Raw genomic sequence first — 26344 nt, 5'->3', positions numbered from 1 at the left:
ATGCTAAGGCTGGTTATACCTCCGAGCACATTTAGAAAGAAACTTATAGTAAGTACCTGCCTCACCTGAAGTGTTTCCTTTAATAAGCTGTCAGATTAAGCACACAAAGAACTTTTCCTGTCTCTTCCCACAGCAAGTCATTATAAATATTTTGTGTAAATTTGACCCTCTGATACAAGAGTACTTTTGGTGTAACTGCATTACAATCTCACTCTGAAACAAATTTCCCAGACTGGGGAGATGACTCAGCAGTAAAGTGCTTGCTGCACAAACATGGGGACCTAGTTTCATCTCCAGAATTTATGTAAATCCAGGTAAGATGGGAGGCAGAGACAGGAGGCTTCCCAGAAGTTCACAGGCAGCTAGCCTAGTTAACCAGCATTGTACAACAAAGACACCAGGTCTCAAAAAGCTTGAAGGGAAGGACAGACACCAGACTTCCACATATGGTGGGTCACATGCATGCCCACTTCTTCCCCCAACACATAAATGCATTGAATGCATTGAATGGGGCATCTCTATCACCCTCTCCAAGACTCAGGGAATTTAGTAAGAGAGAAGGAGGAAAGACTGTAAGTGGAGAAGGGGGTAAACTTATAGAAGGAATTTTGTCCTCCAGGTATGATATGATGTCTGCCTCAGTAGCTATGGTTAACTGAATAAGATCTGCACAAGACTGGGCTTATTACTCATTAACTTTCCATCACAGAGGAGGTAAGAGGCCCACCCCATCTCCAAGGATTTACGGACAGTTACTGAGTACCAAGACAGAGGGCTCATGAAAGCCTGTAGTTAATGGCTGTTAGGAAGAGGAGTTCATAAGACCACGCCCTTCCCCAACCCAAGGCTATATGAACATTTAAGTAAGAGTTGCTAGGAGAGAGATTTTTTTCCTTGAGGGATATTTCTTTGTCTCTCTCTCTCTCTCTCTCTCTCTCTCTCTCTCTCCTTTTAAGAAAAAGGAGTAAGAGAATGTTCATTTAATTTGAAATCATATCTGATAGTGTCTTATATGATTTCAAGAATGAAATTTCAGAAAATGGCCAGTGCAGGGTTGCAGTTCAGTTACTTTTATTAATGATGTCAATATCTATGCAAATATGCACCTCCAAGGTAACTAAACATTAATTAGAAGCTCTTTAGAGAAGTACATTTACTTTGGAAGTTACATGTAAGTATGACACTGACCTTTTGGGGCACGCTGTGGCCTCTAATTTTTTTGTCATGACTTTTTTTTTTTTTTTTTTTCTTCTCTTAATGACTTTCCGTTGGTGAGAAGCACTTTGACCTTTTTTCTTTTTGATAAGAATTTAGGTTAAGACTCTCTTTCTGGTAGATCCATAGTCATTTTTGATGCAGAATTAAAATATTTGAGATATGGGAATTCAATGCAATGTTCTCTATCTTAGCAACAATTAGCTTTTCATTCTGGGATATTTATTATGTCTCATGAAATTTTAGCTAAGCATTATATAGCATGGGAAATACATACAATTACTCATTTCTTTATACCTTTCTTGTATCTTCCACTAATATGTGAGCATCACTTAAAAAAATCCTCTATGATCACCTAACAACACTTTGACTAGCTATACACACACTAGATTTAATAAGCAACTCAATGAGCACTAAATTATGTAATACTTTACATACTTATCCATTTGTTGGTAAATTAAATCACAAGAGCAGAGTAGATTAAAATGATTATATGTTTCAATAAACTTTTTATTTAGACAATATAAACCTGGAATCTTACCATTGCTGGGGTCAGTGTTTGTTTCTGTTTTATAGCAGACACCAAGTTTTAATGAGTCTTCACACACCATGACTTGGGTTCCACACTACAAGAAGTGATCTCAGGCTTGTTCTCAAAGGTCCACGGCCTAATGTCTTAAGATACTGCTTCCAAAATCACAGCAAGACACCTCCTCATCCTTCTTTTCTCACTCTTGAACTTGTTATAAGGATCTTGCCTTGGACAAAGAAATTCCAATCTCCAAGGCCAAGTTACAAACTGCTGCCATTCTTCCTATTCTCCAATACAAAAGAAGCCAAACCAATTTCTGGCCTTTGTAAAAGTGAGATACTAGACGGAAAGGGTCTGAAGGAAGGGACTTTGAGAGGAAGTGTTGAAATGGCTTTGTGAAGACTATCTTCAAACTGTTTGTAACAGGAGTGTGCCCAGTAACTTCAGCCACAAACCTACCGACTGATCAGTGTCTTATATCAACAGTAGATTGGTTCAGATAATATAGTAGACACCAGTAATCCCAGCATTTGGGAGGCTAAGGACAGAGGACAGAGTGTTCAAAGCCAGCCTGGGCTACATAATTAGATCCTGTCTCATTAAAAGTATTTTATTTATTATTTTTATTTTGTGTGTATGAGTATATTGTCTGCATGTAAGTAGGTGCACCCATATCATGCAATGCCTTCAGAGGTCAGAAGAGGGCATTGGATCCCCTGAAACTGGAGTTATGGATGGTTGTTACCTGCCATGTGGGTGCTGGGAATCGAACCTACGTCCTCTGCAAGAGCAGCCAGTGCTCTTAACTGCTGAGGCATTCTCTAGCCCCTAAAATAATCTTCCATGTTTGGGGGAATAGTCATTGGATTCTTCTTAGTGACTGTGACCATACCTTCTGCATGAAATCTGCACTTGGATACTTTGGTTCAAACTAGCAAAAAATTACCACAAGATAAAACAAATTTCCTCACTGCTTATGGAATCTAACTTAATATCTATGACAGGAAATAAATGCTTTCTCTAAAAATAAAACTAGAGGTGTAGTAGAATAAACTGCTAAAAATAGCAAGGATGAAAAATGAAAGTGCTGAGAAATTACTAATTCACTTATTCTGTTCTTAATTATCCTGAATATTTCCTCTAAACTTTTCCTTTATATTTCTCCTGAAACAAAAGCTACACATATTGAACAAGATCATTTAGGCACAGGAAGTGAGACAGAAATGGACTTTCTCATGATGTCTGTCAACTCTATCCTCTAATTTTTTTTTTTTTTTTTGGCTTTTTGAGACAGGGTCTCCCTGTATTCCCAGCTGTCCTGGAACTCACTATGTAGACCAGGCTGGCCTTGCACTCACAGAGATCCGCCTGCCTCTGCCTCCCAAGTGCTGGGATTAAAGGCTCGGGCCACCATGCCCGGCTCCTCTACTCTAATATTATGTAAACTTCTGTGATTTGGGAGACTATTCTTTCTTTGCTGCTTAATTTTCCACACTGATACTTAGATGCATAACGACACTCACCTTCTGACTTCCGAATGCTACACTAAATACTATTAGAACGCCCACTGTCTTGTTGCTGTTGAACTGGACTGCATTCAAAATTAATCTATAATTAGATGCTGCAGCTGTGGCTCTTCTGTAATAAAGTCCTTTCTGCCCTCACATCCAAGTGTCAGAAGTATTCCATTCTCAGACATAGGCTCTGAGCTTCTCAGGATGATTCCTATCTGGTTGATAAACATTTGAGGAATCAATCATTCATTTGCTTTCTCTAGAAAGATATCAGCTTCCCATTTCTTGTTATCCTTTCTTGGGTCCAGACTGCCTGTATTTATATACTCTTGCCTCCAAAATACTTTATCTTGATTCTGGATGCCCTATCCAAGGCTTGCCCTTTGGTATCACATACCCCTGGGTTTTGTTGTAGACCTGGTCTACTCTGAGATTAATCCTCCCTTCCAGTACAACCTGAGTTCTCTGCAACAGCTATAGCCCTCCCTGCTCTCCCACGTCCATGATATCATCTTCACCAAACTTTTGTTGGTTTGCGTGTGTGTGTGTGTGTGTGTGTGTGTGTGTGTGCCTGTGCATGAATCATGTGTGGGTCAGAAGCCATGGTGCACATGTAGAGGTCAAAGGACAAGTCTGTGGAGCTGGTTCTCTTCCACCTTCATGAGTATTCCAGGGACTGAACGCAGGTCATCAAGCTTGTGTAGCAAGTGCTTTACCCAATGAACCATGTCAGCAGACCCTTCACCCACTTTTTCACTGCAGCCATGTATTTGCTTTCTTGTCTTACTGGCCAACACCTTAGATTACACCCATGCTAAGGGCAGGAGGAGGTTAGCAGGTCAAAGGTTTTAGACCACTTGGTGTGGCTGCATCCTCAGATATTTTCACTAAAAATTCAGGCTGCTCAATCTCAGTCAGAATAAACTTACCGTTCTCAAACTATTTCTCATATTTAATATTTAGAAGGCATTAAAATAACTTTCCTGAGCTAATAACCCTTTTCATTAACATTTACATTTAGACCTGTTTTCCAGCAGGCTGCTGAGACATTTTATCCCTCAAGCCAATTCTTTCCTTATGACCATGTTATCCACTTTAGTAAAGATGGTTGTTTGTTCTCAGACTTTTTTCTGTTTTTGTTGGTTTGTTTATTTTCTACATTCTATGAATGTAGCCAAATAAAACTTATCATCCAACTTTTGAGAGAGCAATATTTAGGCTAGATTTTGCTGAAACTCCCTGATGAATGGAAAAAAAAAAACATTACTGTTAAGTTTAAGGGACAATATGCTGCAGGTTCAGGACTCGGGAGAATGTTACGGCGTTAGAGCAAACAGAAACAGATTCTAGGTTGGCTAAGCCCAGCAATGGCAGAGCCTTACGAGGAAAGAACGCAGTCTTTTGCTAATGCAGCTGCTTATATGAAATCTCTCAATTGGGGAATCCTTTGGCTTTGGAAGGGAGGGCTCCTGAACCACTGGTCCAGGGCTGCATTCTTACACTCTGAGTCAAAAATAGCTCTGCTACATAATACAGCAAATGTAGATACCTTAAATTGTGTGTGTGTGTGTGTGTGTGTGTGTGTGTGTGTGCCTATGTGTATGCAGTGTTACGCCAATCTCAGATATGGTTCCTCAAGAACCATATCTTGGTTTTTAAGACTTAATTGGCAAAAAAAAATTTATATATACATGAGCATGTATATGTGAGTGTATGTGCATGTGTGTGCAGATGCCTTCGGAAGCTACAAGAGGGCTTCAGATCCCCCAGAACTGGACTTAAAGGCATTCGTGAACCACTTGATGTGGGCACAGGGATGCACAGTCCAGTCCTCTATAAAAGCAGGAAGCAATCTGTCTGTCTCCGCCTTCCCAGTGTTGGGATTATAAATACAAGGCATCATGCCCAGATTCTTTGCATGGGTTCTGCAGTTCAAACCCAGGTCCTCAAGCATTTTATCAACTGAGGTATCTCCCCAGCCCCACAGATACTTTCAATATTTATTTGGTGCCCACTGTTAATCACCCCTACTTTATAATAACATCATACGTAAGACTATGTATACATAACATCATACGTAAGACTATGTATACATTCTCACCAAGGAGGCGAACTCAACACAGAGCTTAGGTTTCTTGACCAATATGCCATGTAAGTGCACCCCGTTGTGCTGTGCAGTACCCGTGGATACCAGAAGAGGGCGATGGATCCCCGGAAATGGAGTTACAGATGGTTGCTAGGTGCCATGTGGATGTTGGGATTCAAACCTGGATCATCTGCAAGGGCAGTCAGAGCTCTTAACCACTGAGCTATCTCTCCAGCCCCCAATATTCCACTGCAACCCAAAGGCCGTGACTTGTCCTCCGTGGTTTCACTCTTACATAACCACTGAGCTATCTCTCCAGCCCCCAATATTCCATTCTAACTGGTGTTTATGAGCTTTCAAATAAACTGTGAAACTGAAAATTCCATGGTTTGCATATAGATTTATTTAGAAATTGTTGAGACTCATAATGGTGCTTCTCAGAAATAACACTTTAGTAAGTGGTTTTATCTTATGAGCCAATTCAAAGAATCTCAGAACTACAATGGGAAGCAAAAAATAGAAGATCAATTTCTGCAATGGGGTGGGGGTACCAAACAAAGGGAAAACGCAATGAACAGCTAAAATTGGAAAGCCTGAGTTGCTTTTAATAAAAAAACTACTCTTCCTTTTCATAAGTCAGTGCAAATTAAATAAAATTTCATTTTGTGCTATATAAAAACGTACTCTTTGGCAATGGCATATCATAGTCTTCCTACAGGAAGGGGTGATTAGGAATATTTAAGTGATTCATTAATAAATATTTTCTTTCCAAGTTGCATGACTTCAAGGTTGATTTCCTAAAATAAATGTGGAGGCAGTCTTTTGGGTAATTTATTTTCATTATTACAGTTTTATTAATACCGTGGACTCAAATCATAAGAGGCATCAGAGTACAATAGGACAGAGACTATAAATATAATAGCAGACATTGTTAAAATTGTCTGAAACATCTATTATATATGATCCACTGGCCTGAAACAAATACCTAACGCATTTTTAAATGCAATATGTTCTCAAGGATTTAATGTTTCAAAAGTAAAATTTAAAATTTAATTTCCTGATAAGAGTTTCCAAACAAATCATTTGCCATCTGCCTGAACCCCAATTTACTGCAAACATCCTTGTCCCATTGTTTAAAAATAATAGGAGCCACAGGGCAGGGATTCCGGTGCCATTTACAAGTGCATTTATTCATGCTCCACCCTTCTCAGTAACTTCCAATAGGTATGAGCTTCCTTTTAGTCAAAGCTAATCCCTCCCAGTGTGTTTGGATGCCAGCTAGCCTAAATGCTCAGGAATCCCCATTCATTGGCCATCCTCTTTGTGTGCTTCACCTTTCACAAAGCTACTGACTCCACAGCTAAGGATGTCAGTCTAGGTGCTTCCATAGCAGAAACTGCTCCAGCAATGAAACCTCCTCCCATCTCATTCCTCAGTGTCCCCAATTCCTGATTCGCTCATATTCAGAGATGAAGATGAAGAAAACATCAGATAGTACTTTCCTAGCAAACTTTGTCATTATGCTTAACACACAACCTGAAATAAGTTTAATGCCCATCTGGGCTGGAGTTAGGCGTTTAACAGTTTCACCAGAGTTTAAAAGAGATACAGGAGCACTGAAGCAGTCAATATTGCCCAATTATTTAACCACTTATCCGTGAGCCAAATATTTTATTTTTCATTCACATTATCAGTGGTAGGTTTGTTTGTTTTTTGCCATACAGTCTCATGTATTCCAGGCTGACCTGAAATTTGTATGTAGCAGAGGATGGCCCTGAAATCCTATTGCTCCAGCCTCTATTTTCCAAGTGCTGGGATTACTGTAATGTACCACCACAGTGAATTTATTAGTGGTAATTTGGTAATTTTTGAAAAAGGAAAAAAAACAAAACAAAAAACCTCTTGATGTTTTTTGCTCCTTCCTCCAAATTGGTCCCCGCATCTTCTAGGGAAGGTATAGAATGAACTATGTTATTCGCTGCAGTTTGACCCGTTGTGAGTTCCTGTGTTAGCCACTGTCGCCTACACAAAAAAAAGCTTCTTAGGTGACGTCTGAAAGCTACACTAATCTATGGGTATAAAAATATGAATTTAGGGTCTGGAAAGCTGGCTCAGTCATTGACCTGGGATCAGTTCCCAGCACCCACATGGCTGCTAACAATTTACTGTAACTCTAGTTTCAGGAAATCCAATGCCCTTTTCTGGCACTGCAGGACATGGGTGCACTTACATACATGTAGGCAATACACTCATACGCATAAAATAAAAATAATTAACTAAAAAAATTGTTTTTTGTGGTCTTTTTGAGACAGGGTCTCCCTGTAGCCCCAGCTGTCCTGGAACTCACTATGTAGACCAGGTTGGCCTTGAACTCACAGAGATCCGCCCGCCTCTGCCTCCCGAGTGCTGGGATTAAAGGCATGTGCCACCATGCCCGGCCATATCTAAAATATTTTAAAAATACAAATTTAGAGGGTATTTTGCAATGATGTCTATTTAACAAAATAATATTTATAGGTTCACCCTTGGGGATATTATCTCCCTAACCAGAGTCAGATGTCAGGGAGAACAGAAGTAAAACAGTGTCTTCTGGACATGATGGACCACTGTACTCATGAACTCCCAGAAGCAATGGCTCCCTGCACAAAACCTCCACAAGATCAAACCAGTCAACAGCCCACCGTGGAGTGGGGAGGGGCTCACAAGTCTCCACTCCTGAGGAGCTACTGACAGTTGATGGCTTCTAAGGGGAGTTATTTTTTTGATGATGTATCTAGCCCCTTGTAGGTTAACCAACAGGATCCAGTGGATGAGCCCGCACCCATATGTAAATGGGCAACACCAAATGTACTTCATGGGTTGTAAGAAAAAAAGACAAAAAAGAAAGCATGAAATTGAAAGGGAGTAGACACGTGGCGGTGGATCTGAGAAGAAATGGCGGGAGCAGAAGGGAGTAAATATGACCCATGCATGTATGAAATCCTCAAAGAATTTGTGAAACTATTATATTGCTACAAAAAAGAAAACTATCTCTTTAAAGTGATCCAAAGATACGTGTACTATATGGGACATTTTCTTTTATTCAAATATAAAAAATAAATATATTTCAAAAACATTGAAATGAAAATATTAAATGAAAACTTTGTTTCCATTGACTAAATTTGTTCTCTGACCACTTCATACATGTATATAATGCATTGTATTACACTTATCCTCTCTTACCCCTTCCTACCTGTGTCATCACTCCCCTAAAACTTTTTTTCTTTAGTAAAACAGTTTATATATCAATAAATAATCTAAAGACGAAATGCAGTGGGATGGGGCAAATAATATGAACTGAATACTTAAAATGGAAACACTGCTAAATGGTAAATCATTATTTGGAAAATACTCATATTATCAGTTATGAAAGAAATGATATACATTGTTTAAATAATGTACATTAATCTATCTAAAAGTGAAAATTGTCACTTTCAATCACATGAATGCTAGAATAACCTTTCTGGGGACATTTGTCAATATGTAGCAAAAGCTTCAAATTTTTATGTTCGTGACATCTTTGACTCTATTGAATGAAACAGCACTAGAGCTTGTTTTATAATTGTAAAACATTGAAAGGATTTTAAATAATTTATATTCAATCCATGAGATAAAATACTATATATTTCTCAAGATAGTAAAGTAAAATAAAAACTATCATCCTCAGGTTATAGCTGTTAAGATAATGAATATGCTTTGTAATAACTTAGAAAAGAGTTAGATTTTTTTTGCGTGTGCATTTTGGTTTGGGTAAGTCAAGGTGACTAAATAAAATACAATACACTGTAGTCAAAATTCATTCATTTTCATGTAGAGGTTGATAGCCAAGATGCAGAACATCATCAGAACCTTTACAAGTTCCCTTCTTCCATTTGCAGTCAATTCCCTCTATACCCCTAGAATCTGGCAGCAACTGTTTTCTGACTTTATACACTTTTAGTTGTTCTAGATATTTATATGGATGAAATCCTGTAAAATGCAGTCCTTTGAGCCTGAGATCTTTGAATTAGTGGGATGGTTTGGGAGATTCATGTAAGTTGGGATGTAGCTCAATAACTTATTCCTTTTTTTTTTTTTTTTTTGTCGTTTTGAGACAGGGTCTCCTTGTAGCCCCGGCTGTCCTGGAACTCACAATGTAGACCAGACTGGCCTCGAACTCACAAAGATCCGCCTGCTTCTACCTCCCAAGTGCTGGGATTAAAGGCGTGCGCCACCACGCCCGACAACTTATTCCTTTTTATTTATTCATTCACCAGCTGATAGACTTTTAGTTGTCTTCAGATTTTTGTTACTCTGAAAAAAAATGCTCTGAATATTTACATATAGGTATTTGTGTAATCTTGCATTTTTAATGGTCAATATTTGTAAGGTTTGTTTGTTTGTTTGAGAAAGAACCTCAGTTTGTAGCCCAGGCTGTGCTCTAACTCAAAGTTCTCCTGGCTTATCCACTGGAGATTAGGGATTACAGGATTGTGTCCCAAAGCCATCTCTTTTAGGTAAGTCTTTAAAAGTTTGATTGCTGGGTAACATATATTTACTTTAATAAAATTGGTCAGTCTCTTTTCCACAGTAGCTTGCTATGTTATACTACCAACACGGCTATGCAACAGTCCACTTGTGCAAACTCTTCCCTCACTTGTTATCTTTCCTTCAGATTTATGTAGCCTAGGGGGAATAAGGGGTAGCATTTTGGTCCTGGCTTTCGTTTCCCTGACAACAAATATATTACACATCCCTTTATGTCATAATCTCTTGTTATCTTGTTTGTCCTGTGAAAAGTCTTAAATATTTTGCTCATTAGTGTGTGTGTGTGGGGGGTACTTATTATTTAATTATTTTCAGTTATTTACTTTACATGAGAAATGTGCCTTACATGATCTGTTTTTCATTGTTTTGGCCAAGTGTGTGGTTTGCAGTCATTTTATGAACAGTGTCTTCCAAACGGCGGTTTTAATTTTGATGAAATTCAATTCGTCCGTTATTTTTTTCGTTCTAATGTTTCATCTCTTTCATCCACTCCAATAAATTGCTGCCTAATTGAAAGTAAAGATTTTTTTTATCCTATGTTTTCTTCAAATTATTTTCTAGTTTTACTCTTATTTAGGTTTATTACCCATCATGACTTAGTGTTTGTGTAAGGTGTGATGTAAAGACTTAGAGCAGCCTGTTTGTTTGTCTGTAGGACCGTAGTTATTTCACCAATGTTTACTGAAATATGTTCTTACTTTTAAAAATGCTCATTTAATAAAAACCCATTATTTTTTGAAGATTTGTTACTAACTCATAAAATATAAACTGATTTTTAGATGTTTTTATATAAACAATATTTAATAACGTATTAAAATGTTAATGACCCCTTATAAAGTGAGAAACAAAAGCTGGAAAATCAGAAGATTGTGTACACCTTTGGATAGTTACATAACTATATAGAAGTTATTAGTTTGATCATATATGGGCCTGTGTGTGTGTGTGTGTGTGTACATGTGTGTGCGATTCATGTTAGTGATGGTGTGCTTACATACGTGAAAGATGATGTGCTGTGTTTGTGTGCATGTGTCTGTACACGTGCATGTGCATGGGTGTGGAGATCTGAGGTTCACACCAAGTATCTTTGTCAGATTTTTCAGATTCTTTTATGAGCCTGGAGCTCCTTGATTCGGCCATAAGGCATGGCCAATAAGCTTCAGGAATCCTCCTCTCTCTACCACCCACCAGCACTGGGGTAAAGATGCACACTGCTATACCCTGCTTTTCTGTGGGTCCTGGGAATTTGAACCCAGGTCCTCATGTTTGCATAGCAAGCATTTTACCAACTCAACTATTTCATATTTTAAAGTAATTCTATTTTTTTTTCATTTAAGTGAGTTTTTCTCCATTAATACACATGTAAATTCTATATTTTTGAAATTCTATTCATTAGAATGTTAGATTCCATGTTTTCTCAAAGTTATATCTCTGTTTAAAATATGAATTAGCCAGGCATAGTAGTACACACCTTTAATCCCAGCACTGGAGGATGGGGGGCAGAGGCAGGTGGGTCTCTGTGAGTTCAAGGTCAACCTGGTGTACATGCTGAGTTCCAAGCCAGCTGGGGCTACAGGGAAACCCGGTCTCAAAAATACCAAAAAAGAAAAAAGAAAAAAAAAACAAAATAAAATATGAATTAAAGGAATAATTACACTGCTTAGGAATGATATGCAGAAAAGGGAAGAAACATCAACTTAATAGTATTTTACCATTTATTAAAAAGCAACATCAGGGGCTGGAAAGATGGCTCAGAAGTTCAGAACATCCTCTACTCTAGCAGAGGACCCAGGTTTGGTTCCCAGCACCACCCACATGGTGGCTAACAACCCACAGTAACTACAGTTGCATCCAGAGGTATTGGTACCCTCTCTGGGTGCCATGGTGTACTTACGTCATGTGTTTACATGCATGCAGGCAAAAACACTCATACAAATAAGAATGAATAAACCAAAAGAAAAAATTTAAAGCAATATCAGATTATATTTGACAATTCTGTCTTTAAATTTAATATTATCAAAGGAACAGATCCAGAGTTTTAGAGTTAAACCAAATGTTTTCAACCAAATATACAATTTTTTAAAAAGTCAATGAATGATTTAGGCATGAAATTCTATTGTGGAATGACACAGATGTTTAATGACAATACAGTTTTGGCCTCTTCACATGTAAAGCTTACCAGGAACTTTCTGACAATGATATAAAGTTAATGTAAAGTATTCATGGACAGCAGTTTTTTTTTTTTTTTTTGAAAGATTCTTCTTAGATTTTATCCCTCTACTCATAATTTTCATTCATTGTCTTTTGTAGCAGTGACAGTTTAGGTAGGTCAGAACCCACCTTTTCAGTAATTTCTTTTTTGCCTTCACAGTGTCAGTGATATGAGTCAGCTTGCAGGTACCTGCCCCCTTTTCTGTGTTTCATGACAACACCATCACATGCCACAGATTCAAAGATAAATTGAAACAGCAAAAATTATAATTAGCTTCAAGTGGGTGTAGTGTAAGAGCTAAAAATGAAAAGTGCAAGTGAAAAGATCTATTTTCATATCCAATTCAGGTGTTGTCTGAAGCTAACTCTCAAGTCATTTCTGATTTATAAGATTTTATTTCTTTTGAGTATTTTACTAGTAAAAGATAGTACTTCTTTATTTGCCCATCTTAGAAAATATTCTTTTGGAAAAATGAGGATGAACCCAATAGAGGGATACTATTGGAAGTCCTTGTCAAGAAATTCCAATGGACTCTCATATGAACATTTGAAAATTGCCTTGTTCTGACTTTTTTCTAGTTCCCTGCCTAGAACGTATATTGCTAATTACTTTGGCCTTTATTTCTCCTTCACATCTCCTATTCACAATTGAAGGACTTTCTTTTCCCCTTAGAGATAAGAGTTATGCAATTTGGGAGTCTTAGATAGACCCACTGAAGGGGTACTCCAATTGCCTCACCCTGCATTCCTGTTCAGCATGGAAGAAGCCAGAGCTGTCTGCATCCCTATTCCCTATTGGATATTTGGGTAGCCCTTCAGAGGAGGCATGATAAGAATTGGAGGTAGGAATTGGCTAGGCAGTTAGGGTAAAAAGACCCCAAAGAAATGTAGACAGTTTCTTGGCTAAGAGTCAAAATGTCCTTGGGACTGTACTGTTAGCAACATACTCTGCTCCAAAGGCCAAAAATGTCAAAAGTATTTGGGAGCTTGTATCTAATCCTTAAAAGATTTTAGGGTTACCTCTTCAGAAGAGGGAAAGTTAGAGTACCCAAAAGCCCCATAAAAATAAATAAATGAAAGAAGAAAAAAAAAAAGAAAAAGAAAAAAGTGATGGGGAGATATGGGAGGTGTTGATGGGAGGGCGTGGGCATGGATTTGATCAAAACACTTTATATGAATGTATGAAATTCTCAATAAAGTTTTTGTAAAAGTTTTTTAAAAAAAAAGAAAATATCCTTTTGGCCCGGTACTTAAGGGAACTATCCTATAGCTTATTCAAGTACCACTTGGAAAAATACTGGGAGCATTTTAAACAATTTTACTATGCTCTCTATCTTAACAACCATTAGAATGTGAAAGACAAGGCAACCCCACTAGGAATATTCTTAATGATAGATTAGATTAAAGTGTTAATTATTCTTAATCTCTAACTAAAACATAGTTCAGCAGAGGAAAAGGGGGAAAAGAGAAGCAAGCAGAAGAAGGACAGTAGTATTTTACATGGCATTGTTAATAATTTTAAGAACTTGGAGATACTCTAAATATCGGTTGTCATGGTATTAAATAAATTATAGCATGACTAATAGTAAAATATTATACAAACCTTAATGGTAACATGATAGGAGACTACTTACTGTTATAAAAATGTTGTTAGTGAATAATATGTCTTGATTATATGTGGATGATGAATTGGGAGTAAATTTTAAAATACTAGTTTTATTTATTTAGAGTTTTAAAAATGAATACATCACATTTATAGAAATTCTAAAGTTTCTTTAGGTTTGTTTACTGCAATTAAACTTCTGTAATGCCCTTGTGCACAGTTCTCCACTGGAGAGCAGTTCCTACCTAGCAGGGTTTCTAGCATGGCTCAACTGCAGGGAATGTAAAATCAGTGATATCTCTCTGTTGTGCAAAGCCTTTAACTTTATGCAATATCTAGTCTGCATTGACAGGGTGCAAAGCTGGCAAGGTTTTTAATGAAAAATAATGACCAATTACATGCTGGTTTATGAAACTGTTTTCCTAATACCAGAAATATATAACCATTAAATACAGGAAGACAAATACACTGTGAAGACTTGGACTTCCCAACTACAAGTGTCTGAAGTAAAAATTTCCTGTTATGAAAAGAAGAAGGATAACATCATGATTTAAAACTTAACTTTGGGATAAAGTCAGCCACAATTTGAATCTTTGCCCTACCAGTTAAAAGCTTTGTCCTAACAATTACGAGCTTTTTTAAATTGGTCAAATAACTTAAACTTGTAAGCTTCAATTCCTTATCTGTTAAATAGAAATGATAAAGTGTCTCATATAGGATTATTGTGAAGATAACATGATGAAAAACAAGGAAGGTGTGTGTTCTGTGCCTGCATAACAGCATGCATTAAATGAGCAATGAAAACTCATAATATGCATGTATGTATGTATGTATGTGTATATATAGCCATATGTATATGATATTCAGATCACATGATAATTCATATGCACGCATTATTTATTTCATGTTCAATGAATGCTTGGGTTCACAGATGGGGGAGTAATGGGGCCATGTCTTATTAAACAAGAGTAGTGACAATACAGTTTAAAATAGGTTAGCACAAAAGATATCATACACAGAGGAACTCCCATCAAGCCATGATGAGCTATCACTTGATGAAAAGTTGGATCATATTTCTCCAACTTCTAATAGATAATCATTCCCCTTTTACCTTAAGGCATTAAGATAAAAGCTTTTGATATGATTTGTAAAATACATCCAGAAACTTTTGTAGGATTTCAATTAAATTACTTTCTTATAATGCCATATAATTTTAAAACCTCCCCGAATTATTCAAAACTGAACCAAATATGATTTGTTGGCACAAAGATATAAAAAGAAAATAAATTAGGGTACTGGTCATAAAATGGAAACCACTAATTTTGGCAGATGTTAAGAAATGCTTAAGTTTATTTCCATGACTAGAAAGACTTTTCCGTGTATCAGTAACTGTGATTCTAATCAGACAAACAGAAAAAAGGACCAGCTGGAAGGTTTTATTTCCCAAAATTGCACTCATGTTCACACAGCCCACCTGGAGTTAGGAAAAATGTATACTCAGGAGCAAACATACACACATACACATGAAAGCAGACAATAATAACCCATCACAAAATCATAAAATTCTGCAAAAGCACGCTGGGTGTCACTTTATGTCAGCAACAAGATAAAAAGATATAAAAATTGAAATGATCAGATAAGAAACAGGGCTTGGGATAGTCTAGGGGGCTTTGAAAACAGTATTATCAATAAAATAATTCATATATTTTCAATAGCTAAAATAAATTTAAAATTAAATATGAAATTTAAATAAATTTGTGTAAACATTCCTGAGTGTTATGGTCTGGATACTTCTTGGGCATCTTCTCCAGTCCATTGTGGCTAAGGCCTGCTGTGTGGCGGGACTGGAACCAGGTGGCATCTTTGGGGGTTTGGCTCCAAGCAGAAGGCATGGGGGACATGAAGCAGCTCTGCATGATGATCTCTTTGGTGGCTATGCAAGAAGGTTGTTATGAAAGTAGCGACCCTCCCATTCTGGCTCAGAGTGAGTGCTTGCTCAGACACCACATTGCCAACCACATTCTACCCTCTCAAGAGGCCAAACCAGAACCACTATACCTTGCCTGATTTTGACCTTTGAACCTCCAAAATGATAAGCTAAATAGAATTCCTTCTCTTTATAAATAACCTGTGTCAAGTATTTGACTGTATTATTTAAAACTATTGAAGTGAATGAATAAATTTAAGGTGAAATAATAAGACTAATTTTACCCAAACAATCATTAATTGACTAAATTCATTTTCACTTCAGATGTGAAAGGTTATTAGGCACATTATATGAATGCATATTCTCAGTGATCTATTCAAACATTCCATCCTTTATACACTATAAGGACATCCAACCTGTATATACTATAAATAATACACAGAATGATTGCATATCTCGTTTTCAAAATGTTACTATGCCTCTCAAATAATGCTATGCAGGACCACTAACTTCTCATTTAAGATATTCCCTAATTTACTATAGGGTTAGCTCTGAGGACTTAATGTTTCTCATACGTAAAATATGTGAATTAGGCTGGATGTGAGGACTCAAAATCTAGATGGTCATTTCTACTCATCATGATCTTGTTGCTTGGGAAGGTCTATGATGGCTACCAACCACATCCTGTCACTGCTCTCACTGAGCTTCAATAACAGATGAGGAGGGAGTGCAGCTGGACAACTGGGTCTCGCCTCACAGATTTAACAAAGGAATAACCATACAGAGTGGACAAGGAGAAAAGAAGATAAATAAGAGAAGAAAGAAAGAGCTTAGCTGCAGTCTTCATTTTGCAGATGGGAACACTGAACGTCTGGGCTCTATACATTTCCAGCTTCTTATCATGCACTGAGTAGGAGTAAATCCTAAACACTGTCTTAAAATATTTCCTATGTGTGGTGGTTTGAATGAGAATGTTCCTCATAGGCTCCAAGTATTTAGTCATTTTGTCCCAGTTGGCGGTGCTGTTTTGGGAAGTCTTAGAAGGTGTAGCTATGCTAGAGGAAGCACGTCACTGGGGCAGGTTTAGAGAGTTCTTAAGCCATGCCAGTTGAGATGGGATTGCTCAGCTTTCTGCTCTGGCCACCTCCTTCTGCCATGCCTCGCCTGCCCTACAGACCCTTATCCCTGGAACCATAAGTACAAATTAACTCTTCTTTCTATAATTTCCCTTAGTCATAGTTTCACAGCAATGGAAAAGTAACTAATACATTACATTAGAGCTTTGCACTATGGGCAGTACTTACTTGCAGTGTCTGAGAGCAGAAAATTGTGCAAAATAAATGTATTTTTTTAATGTTAAGGGCTAGTGAAATGACTCAGCAGGAAAAGAGAGATTGCTGCCAAGCTTGAAGACCTGAGTTCTCTCTTCAGGGCCCACATGGTGGAAGGAGAGAGCCAATTCTCCCAATGTGTCCTTCACACACATGACATGGTATGCATGTGAACAAGCACATGTGTGTGCACACACAAATAAATAAATATAATAAAAGCATTTTTTAAAGTATTAGGTAAATATGGTGATAAATTCATGTGGTTCATTATTTTCTTTCCTTTCTTGTATTACTAGATAACCAGTTTCTTAAAAGTGCTTTAACTACTTTGTGCCATAATAATGACATTAAATAAGTTTGCTTGCCAAATGTACATTGGGTTAAAATTTCATTTTGGCTATGGAAATTAATCACTATCCATTGGTACTTTTCAATATAAAATTTTAAAGGTAAATCATAGACCCAGAATATATTATCTCAAAGTTTTTCCACAATCTGAACTGCAGAGGGTCCTGGTGTCAGGGATACTGGGCATGCTGGGGGACATTTGGTGAAGAACATCTTTTTCTGAATGGTACTGGAATGTGTAACAATTTTTGAGATTCAGTCTTTCCTGAAAACAAAGGAACATATCCAGTTGACTACCATGCCTAACAGTCTGATCAATGCGATCATAGTTTTTCTTGAGACTATAAAATGAATGTCAGTTGCAAAGGAAGCCCTACTTTAGAAAAAATTTAAAATTTTCTCTCTGTATTTGTGAGAATAAGAGAAATGTGTTTAAATGACAAAGTAAATTGACTTTTATAATCTCAGACTGACATTGATTACATGAGTGTAGAGTGTTGAACACACATTATTTGAATAAAAATATTGCTAACTTATATCAGTACTTATAAAAATATTGGCATTACTTATTGGAAAGAATTTAATGAGTAATGTTCTCTGGGAAAAATAGGTACACATGAAAAAGCATTAAAATATTTTGGAAACTTTCAGGAAAGGCCAAATTGAGCTCATTTTCATGTTGAATTATCAGGGAAATTGTATTCAACTTTTTCCAGAATATCACTGCTAATTGTATGAAAAAGTTATTAGAAGATACCAGAGAGATACTCTTAAAAAAAAAAAAAAACATTGCATAAGATTACTCATAGCTCATCTACCTCCAGATAGTAGGAAAACACCTTGTTATGGTAACTTCACGAAATCCCAACACAAAGTACATCAGAACCCTGTCTATGCTTTATTCCCAGGAGGTTCTTGCAAAGCCCAGAACAGCATGAGGCATCTTGGTTATTTCCAATGTACTCACAGTGTGAACACTGTTCCTCTGAGAAATAAAATATGCACTTGAGACAGTCACTACACAACTGTGGATTCTATATAAGTAAACTCTATTATGTTTCTTTTTATATAACTGATCAATAAATGTTTTAAATAAATATTTGCTTTGAAAACCCATTTTCTAAAAGAGAAAAAAATAAAACAAAATATAAAATTTTAGCTAGGCATGGTAGTGTACACCTGGAATCCCAGTACAGAAGGTAGAGGCAAGAAGATTGTACAAGTTCAAGGTCAGACTGGGCTAAATCATAAGAGTCTGCCTCAAAAAAAGAAAGAAAAGAAAAAACAAACAAAAATATTCCATGTTCTCTATTACAATATGAACATACAAATATACGGTATTTAAAACCTAGAACATCTACTTTTACTTGAACTTGAACTTACACGTAAGGTATTGGAGCTGTATCAGGTTTTCATATGAGTATTTGAATGACATTCCTATCTTTAAACATTACACTGAATTCTAAAAGACTCTTCCCAAAAGCTTGAATACTGTCTATTTTATGGTTTTGACGTGCTAATGTTTACAAATGACAACATATTATTAACCCCTCATTACTTGAAAGATAGACTATTCATGTTTAAAAGTTTCTTTGTAAAATCTGGGTTTTTAGATTTCTGTTATATAAATTTCCTTATAAGAATCCCATGCTGCCTTTTAGAAGCTGAAAAAGAGGAAGTTAGTATTTTGTTGATTTAACAGTGGATTGTATTAAAACCTGTATTCTCCCCAAATCCTAAAGAAGCTGGAATCTCGGTGGCCTCTGAAGTTCTTAGTGAAGTTCTTCCACTAAGCATGTCGAGTGCTCACTTTTCTTAGATATGAGCAACATTAAGTGTAGTTGACCATTTATGCCTCCCAAGCAAATGGCTAAAACAGCTTCATTTCATTGGAGTCAAGTGTGCCTCTCAAATCCAGCAACAACAGTGAGATGAAAATTGTTTATTCTCTGGGATAACAAGAACATAACAAAGCCTAATATTGAGTAGTCGAAGCATTGCCTCGAAACAAACACCTCACATCACCTCCATAAAAAAACAACTCATAGATGCATGAAGAAGCTCTGAAGGGGATGAATGAGTTTACCATTCTTATGCTGTTGATCACCTTTCATGGTGTATGTCTATGGACAACGTCATCAAGCTGCAGGCATTAAACATGTATGGTATTTTTCATGTCAGTCAGACCTCACTAAAGCTACTTTTAAAAAAAGAAAAAAGGCCGGGCGTGGTGACGCACGCCTTTAATCCCAGCACTCGGGAGGCGGAGGCAGGCGGATATCTATGAGTTCAAGGCCAGCCTGGTCTACATAGTGAGTTCCAGGACAGCTGAGGCTACAGGGAGACCCTGTCTCAAAAAAAAGACAAAAAAATAATAATAATAATTCAGCAACATTAAAAAAAAAAAAAAAAAGAAAAAACAAAACAAAACACCCCTGAAGCAACCATTCAGGTTTTGTTAACACATTGCAAATTGGTCACTGCCCTTGTTTTATTAACCCTTTGAACTCTTCCCAAAACTCTGGGTGACCATCTGACAGGCTGTGCCTCATAATGCCCAAGGCTCTGGATTGCCATCTCCCATTATGAGAACACTTGTCTTTGCAGACTTCGAATAAGAATACCCCACTTTAAAAATGTCTGCCTATCAACACCCCAAATGTCACTGAATCCAGACAGTCTTTCCTCCTTCCAATGCCACCTGTTCCCTGAACACCCACCCACCCACAAGTTGCTAAAATTCTCCTGTCACCTCAGCCACATGTCAACATATAATACTGCCTGCCACCCCCACCCCAGTCTCCAAACTGCAGTTGGAGTAAGGAAACAAACACAAGTAATTCAGACCATAAAAGGGACTTATGATTTAAAAAAAAAAAAAAAAGTGTTCTTGAACAGCTAGCAACAAAAAGTTCTCATGTAACATGTACACATCACAGCTTTTTATTTTCCTGTTGTGAATGTGATAATAGTGAGAGTTGTTAAGAGATGAAGATGTGTTTCTTGATCAAATGCGAAATATAAGGGTTACACCTTCCCAAATCCATTAGAAAACTCCATGTTTGCCTCTTCCATATTAAGCCTAAGAATAACTTCTTACATGAGTGACAACTTGAACAGCCCATTAGTATTTTCAGATTGAGTCTAAAAATCATACTCCTTCATGATGAGTCTAAAAACCATACTCCTTTATGGAGAATGCATCGAGTCATTCCTCTATTCTTTAAACAACTATGTATTTATCATATGACATACACAGAGTATATAGTACTAGAGTGAAGCTGATCAATTTCCAGATAATATTTTCCAATATTTTATTGGATTTCCTTGCCTTCTCAAATATAGAAGTAGCACTGGAGCTAGGTTGCTTTACAGAAGCTCCAAGGTCAGGAACTAATACATGTCTTTGAATCTCCAATTCCTTAATAAAGTACTGCTCCTCAAATCATGCTTGACTCACTGACTGACTGACTGACTGACTGAATGAATGAATGAATGAATGGGTAAATGCAAAAATGCATGAAGGACCACACAGATCTGTGAACAGAAGAATGGATAGAGTTTCTCATGGAAGACAGGCCTAGTGTTAGTGGAAAACAGGAAACTGTTGCCATTGCTATCTTGTTTCATTCCTGTTGTCTAGAATGCTTAGGAAACTAACACTTTAACCAAACTTCAGCTTGTTAGAGTGAAAATTAGTGACAGGGCTTCCGAGTGCAAACCTAGGAATTCATAGCCTCAGACTATTTCCAGTGCTCTGACGTGGGCAATGGGTTTCACTCGGGACAAGGAACTCACACCCTTCACCACAGCTATCTTACTCATCTAACAGGAAAGAAAAGGATCTGGAACGTGTTTCCAAAATTGCCAGCAGGATTTCATGAATTTGAGTATTTTAGGAAATAAACTGGAGCTTTTCTGAGCCTTTCAGGATATTATAATGGGTTTGAATCCATTGAAAAACAGTATACCAGCTGTCGTTTTGTTTAAATTTAAAGGAAGTGAGATCTTCCCTTATTCAAGAAAACAAAACAAAATTAAAAAAAAAGGACCTTTGCAACTCAAAAGTATTACAAGGACTTTTCTACCTGAAGCTATTAATGAGATAAATATAGGCAGTTTCCCTGGTGGCTTTTTGGAAATTTAGCACACTGTAGCTTCCAAATTTGGAAACTTGTCCTAAACTTTATTGATTATAAACCTCTAATAGGAATTATCAGACCTGAATTGGGAAGCTACGTTTTCTCTTCTTCCAGGGAGTGAATAATTGCATCTCCGGGGAAGTCACTAAAGAAAATTGAGGCTTAAAGTGACTAGATGTTTTTGTTTTTAATGTTTAATATGATTGCATAACATCACAAATTCAAATAACAACTTCCTATTGTGGGTATATGTTATTTTTTTATATAATTAACCTTAAGAAGATAAGAGAAAACTTTGTGCGGAATCTCTGAAGTATAATGACTGAAGAAAAGAGGAAAGGACATCGGATATTTGCCTTTGATTAGTGAGGCTGAAGGGTCATTTCCTTTGAAAAATCATTAAAACAACAATGTAATAAAATACTGTTATTACCTCAGACCTTTGAATTCACTGAAACTACACAACCATATATTATCACATTTTTTAAATTTTTAATTGAGAATTTCATGCATGCATATAATGTGTTTTATTAACTCTACCTCCTATTCCCTCCCTTCTAATTTCTGTCCTAATTCCCCTCCTCCCACCACTTTTCCCTCCCAAGCTCATAATCCGCCCCCCACTGAGTCCACTTACTACCGCTTATAGGTTCATGAATGTGGACCATCTAATGAAACATGGGTAGCCTTTTAGGAACTACATCTTGAAGAAATTTATCACATTCTTAATCACATTTGTTCTGCTAGAATCTGGAAAACTGATAACTCTAACCATGTTTACACACATCATGTATTGATAATAAGATAACACATGGATCATATTAGACCTTTACCATTGTCAGGTATTTTTAGAAATTCTTTATAGAGACCTTCATTGAGGTCTTCCAGAGTCTTTGATGTAGTTATCATTACCAAAATCCCTTTCAGACAAATGCACTGAGTACTATGCAGACAGGTTACTTGGCCAAAGTAAGGCAGCCAATGGATGGTGAAGCAAAGGATTTAAATGTAGCAGCATAGCTCCCAGCTCTTATGGACTAACTATGAAAGTTGTTGAGTAGAGTCACCAATTAAGGATACTGGAAGCTGTTAGTTATTGTCCATAATGTCCAACCCAATGCACTTTTAAGTTACTGACTTTAATTAATTTCCTTCTTTTAACTACTAACAATTATACATCTTAATTGCCTTGTAGGAGAGAAAGCACATGTCCTCATATTTATATACCTATAAAGCACCACACTGAGTGCCAGGAATCTTGGGCCCTATCCCAGCTTTTTAACTTGTTAAGTCCTTTAATATTAAAGCTGTGGCTCAGTTCCATTATGCAAATTTTTTAAAAATTACTTAAGCTTAAGTGATCTTTAAAATTCCTTGCAGCTTCCAATTCCTAGAATTCTGCCATCTCTTGATTTCTCCTCTCTCCTTGATAGTGACTCAGATAGAAAAAAAGCAGTTAAAGTATTTAGCAGAATTTCCTAAAAGGGGTATTTTTAAAGCCTTGGAACAGATTATACACCAGTTCCTGGAAAAAGTCCTATCTGAGAGCCACCAAAAGCATTTCAATAGCTGTCTAATCTGAGAAATACTAATTCAAAAAATTTTAGGTCTTGTACTATGAACACACTTTTGAATGGTGAATCATTCCTACAAGAGATAAACTTAGTTTTTATTACTAATAATTTTTTTCCAGATATAACAAATAAATATAGAGAACACTCAGTTAAATGTGAATTTCAGATAAACTATAAATAATGTTTGTATGTCCTACTGAGGAATATAACGTTTTACGATAAGGTATATAGTATATTATGAGACATAACAAAATTCATTTTGTTTTTCATCTGAGATCTAACCTATATTCAACCTGGCAACTTACTGATAAAGTGAATCACTCATTTGCTGAGGAAACACAGAAACAAAAGGAAATAATTATGAAGCACTGAGAATGCATCTAAAAAATTGCTAGCCAGTGTGTCATTTTGTTTGCTTCATTCCTCAGACATTTGTGCCTACCCAACACCAAATGGCTTCTTTATGTGTGGAATGAATAAGTTATATTTCTGGATACAATTTAAATATGCTACGAGCAGCAAAATCTTTTCCAAAGTCATTTTCTATAAGCAAACCATCACAGAGTTATTTCTTAGTTCCTAATTGGTTGTGATTAATGAGTAGTAGAAATCACACGGCCATGCTAAAGCAAACCAAGAAGGTTTGACAGTTTGGAAGGTAGGAGATGACTATTGGCATCTATTATTGAATAGAGGTTTTGGATATGATAAAGACTGAGTATAGACACCGAAATCAGTAATCGGTATGAAAATGTGACATGACTAAGAGAAAAAAAACCCATGGAATGAGTTTATCTACAGCACAAAGACCCAAATAGCCATGCAATACACTGTACTGCTACCAAAACCAGCACACTAGGCGCAACTCGTCTGGGGGACTTCAGTCTAGAAGCTAATGATTCTGAGGTGGACAGGGAAAACAGCTGAATACTAGAAAAATTAACAGCCAGCTAGCAAGATCAGACAAGCTTGGAATGTTCTGCAGTTTCTGGAATGTGCTCACTGATTTCCTTAGGACATACTTCCAGTGTCTTTCTGCTGGAAATCCCTCTTAGCTTTTTGTCACCTCATCTACACAAATCTCCACAGGCCTGGTTAGGCACTTCTTTTACAACTCTATACTACCATGAACAGACCCTGAAAAGCTCCCACATAGTGAGTGTCTCATTATATTAAGTCAGGGCTCCGCATGCCTCCTTTTCCCTTCAAGGCAAAGATAATCTGAGAATAGAAACTGGACCACTCTTCCCAAGACTCTTCTGAATAAATGTATGAGAATGTGAGTGGTCATGTGAGATAGAGGATAGAAATAATCAGACATAAATCACAGACTCTGACATTCAGGATTCTTAGATACCACTCTTCTACACTCTGTTGCTTTCCAGAATGAATTTAGTTTGCACATTTTATGTAAAAAATTTTTTACACTATGTTCTAAGGAGTTAGAGTGAAATTTGATCGAAATGCATTAAAGTTATTTCTATTTACTGAAGACATACAAATAGAGCTCTTCTTAAACAAACTCATGAATAAATATAAATCTATGATGTTTCTGAGTTATCCTGTTTTCTCTTTCTACATAGCATTTCTAGCTAAGATGGAAGAGCCCAGAACTCTAGGAGAAGCCAGACTCCACGTTCATAGTGGTATAAGGTGAGTACTAGTACTGAAGAAATTTGTAGGAAGCGGGCAATTATCTGGTGAATCTGGATATTTACACATGAAACAACTGAAGATCATGGATTAATCATCAAGAACCTGCATAGAACTAGGGAAATAGGCAGGCACCCACAATTTTGGTGAGGACCTGTGGGCAGCTTGCTGATCACTGCTAGGTGAGTGTGAGTTAATCTTCTTTTAAGGAGTTATGCTAGACGGGTTGAACAGGCTCCATGGGTGAACTCAAACAGAGGGACATCTGGGTATACAAATTTGACTTGATATGTCTTAATATATATGACAAAATGCATGAAATCATGTAGGCAGGCGTGGGGGGGTGATAGGGAATGGGAGGGTAAATATGATTAAGACGTATTGCATGAAACCCGTAAAAACATATTTTAATAAGGAAGGACAGAGTGTATTCTAAACGGTATTTTCGGTACCTTCATCCTATTATGTCTACGTAATCCAGGATGATCTGCTTTGTCTAAAACCGCACAGAAACTTTCACACATTGAGCCTTACCTTGCACAACTTATTCCTGTTTTCTGTCCAAACTGGCTAAGTTATAAAGAAAAGAGATACATTTTGGCACATGATTCGGGAGGTTCAAGTCAAAGGGCCATAGGTAGTATGACCTGTTTCTTGCTGGCAGTCTCTGAAGGTTAGGGAATGAAATGGCAAAGGACGAGGAGCACGTGTGTCTTCTGTGGTCTCTGTTCGTTCCTCCACTTGCACAGTTTCCAGGATTCAATCATGGGGTGAAGGTTCTAAAGAACATATCTAGTCCGAATCATTTCTAAAGACTTGACCTCTAAATACCACGATTGGACTTAGTGTCCAACCTCTTCTCTCTCTGTCTGTTTGCTTCCCTCCTTCCTTCCCTCCCACCTCTATCTCTGTCCTTCATTTCTTCTCCAGCATAACTTTGCTTACCTTGTTCTCTGGACTCTGAATTCATCCCCATGCCTTTCTTCTCAACATGAGCCAATTCCCAATATGACCCTTTATAAGAAGACATTACTGAATACAGTTCTCACCATTTTCTCTTAATTTGCTCATGTGTTCTAATTCTTTTATGTTTGCCTTCTTGTTATTTCTACCTCTGTTATTATAGTACCAAAAGCCAGGGTTTTCTTTTTCTTTGCCTTTTCTCTTCATAAATAACACAGAGCACATTGCTGCCCACATAATAAATGCTCAATAATCAGCATTTGAATGACTAAATGGATATAAATAGATGTTGAGGCTTAAGGATTTCACAACAAATGCATCCTAATGACATTCAGAGGAACTTTAACCACCACACACCTCAGAGGCTGGACCATCACGTTGCAGGCTTGTGTTTACTGCGTCCTGAGTGTTTACCCACATGAATATCTTCCTTATCCAGCTATTTTCTCCAGATTTTAGTTTACACCAATTCAAAAGAATCTGAATTCTATAATTACTTTTCCATACTGAGGAACATTTTCTGTATTTTTAATCCCAGCTACAAGAATAACACTTCCTTATTTGGAACCGCTGGTAAATTACACTCAAATATAAACTGCTATTCTAGGCTGTAAAGGAAAATACTTTGTTGGATGCCTAAGTTGAGAAATAAAGAATGGGGTACAATGCCTGACGGAAGTAG

General features: G+C 37.0%; 1 protein-coding gene across 35 annotated transcripts in view; it reads right to left on the bottom strand.

Moving 5' to 3' along the window:
- The window catches only part of Rims1 (regulating synaptic membrane exocytosis 1), a 486359-nt gene that overhangs the window by 323808 nt on the left and 136207 nt on the right, over nt 1–26344 (bottom strand). The gene's annotated exons all lie outside the window — the stretch shown is intronic.

Source organism: Nannospalax galili, unplaced genomic scaffold (genome assembly GCF_000622305.1).
Source record: "Nannospalax galili isolate Female #2095 unplaced genomic scaffold, S.galili_v1.0 scaffold206, whole genome shotgun sequence".
NCBI classification, from domain to species: domain Eukaryota; kingdom Metazoa; phylum Chordata; class Mammalia; order Rodentia; family Spalacidae; genus Nannospalax; species Nannospalax galili.
Note: the sequence above shows the minus strand (reverse complement) of the source record. Positions and strands in the feature narration are given on the sequence as shown.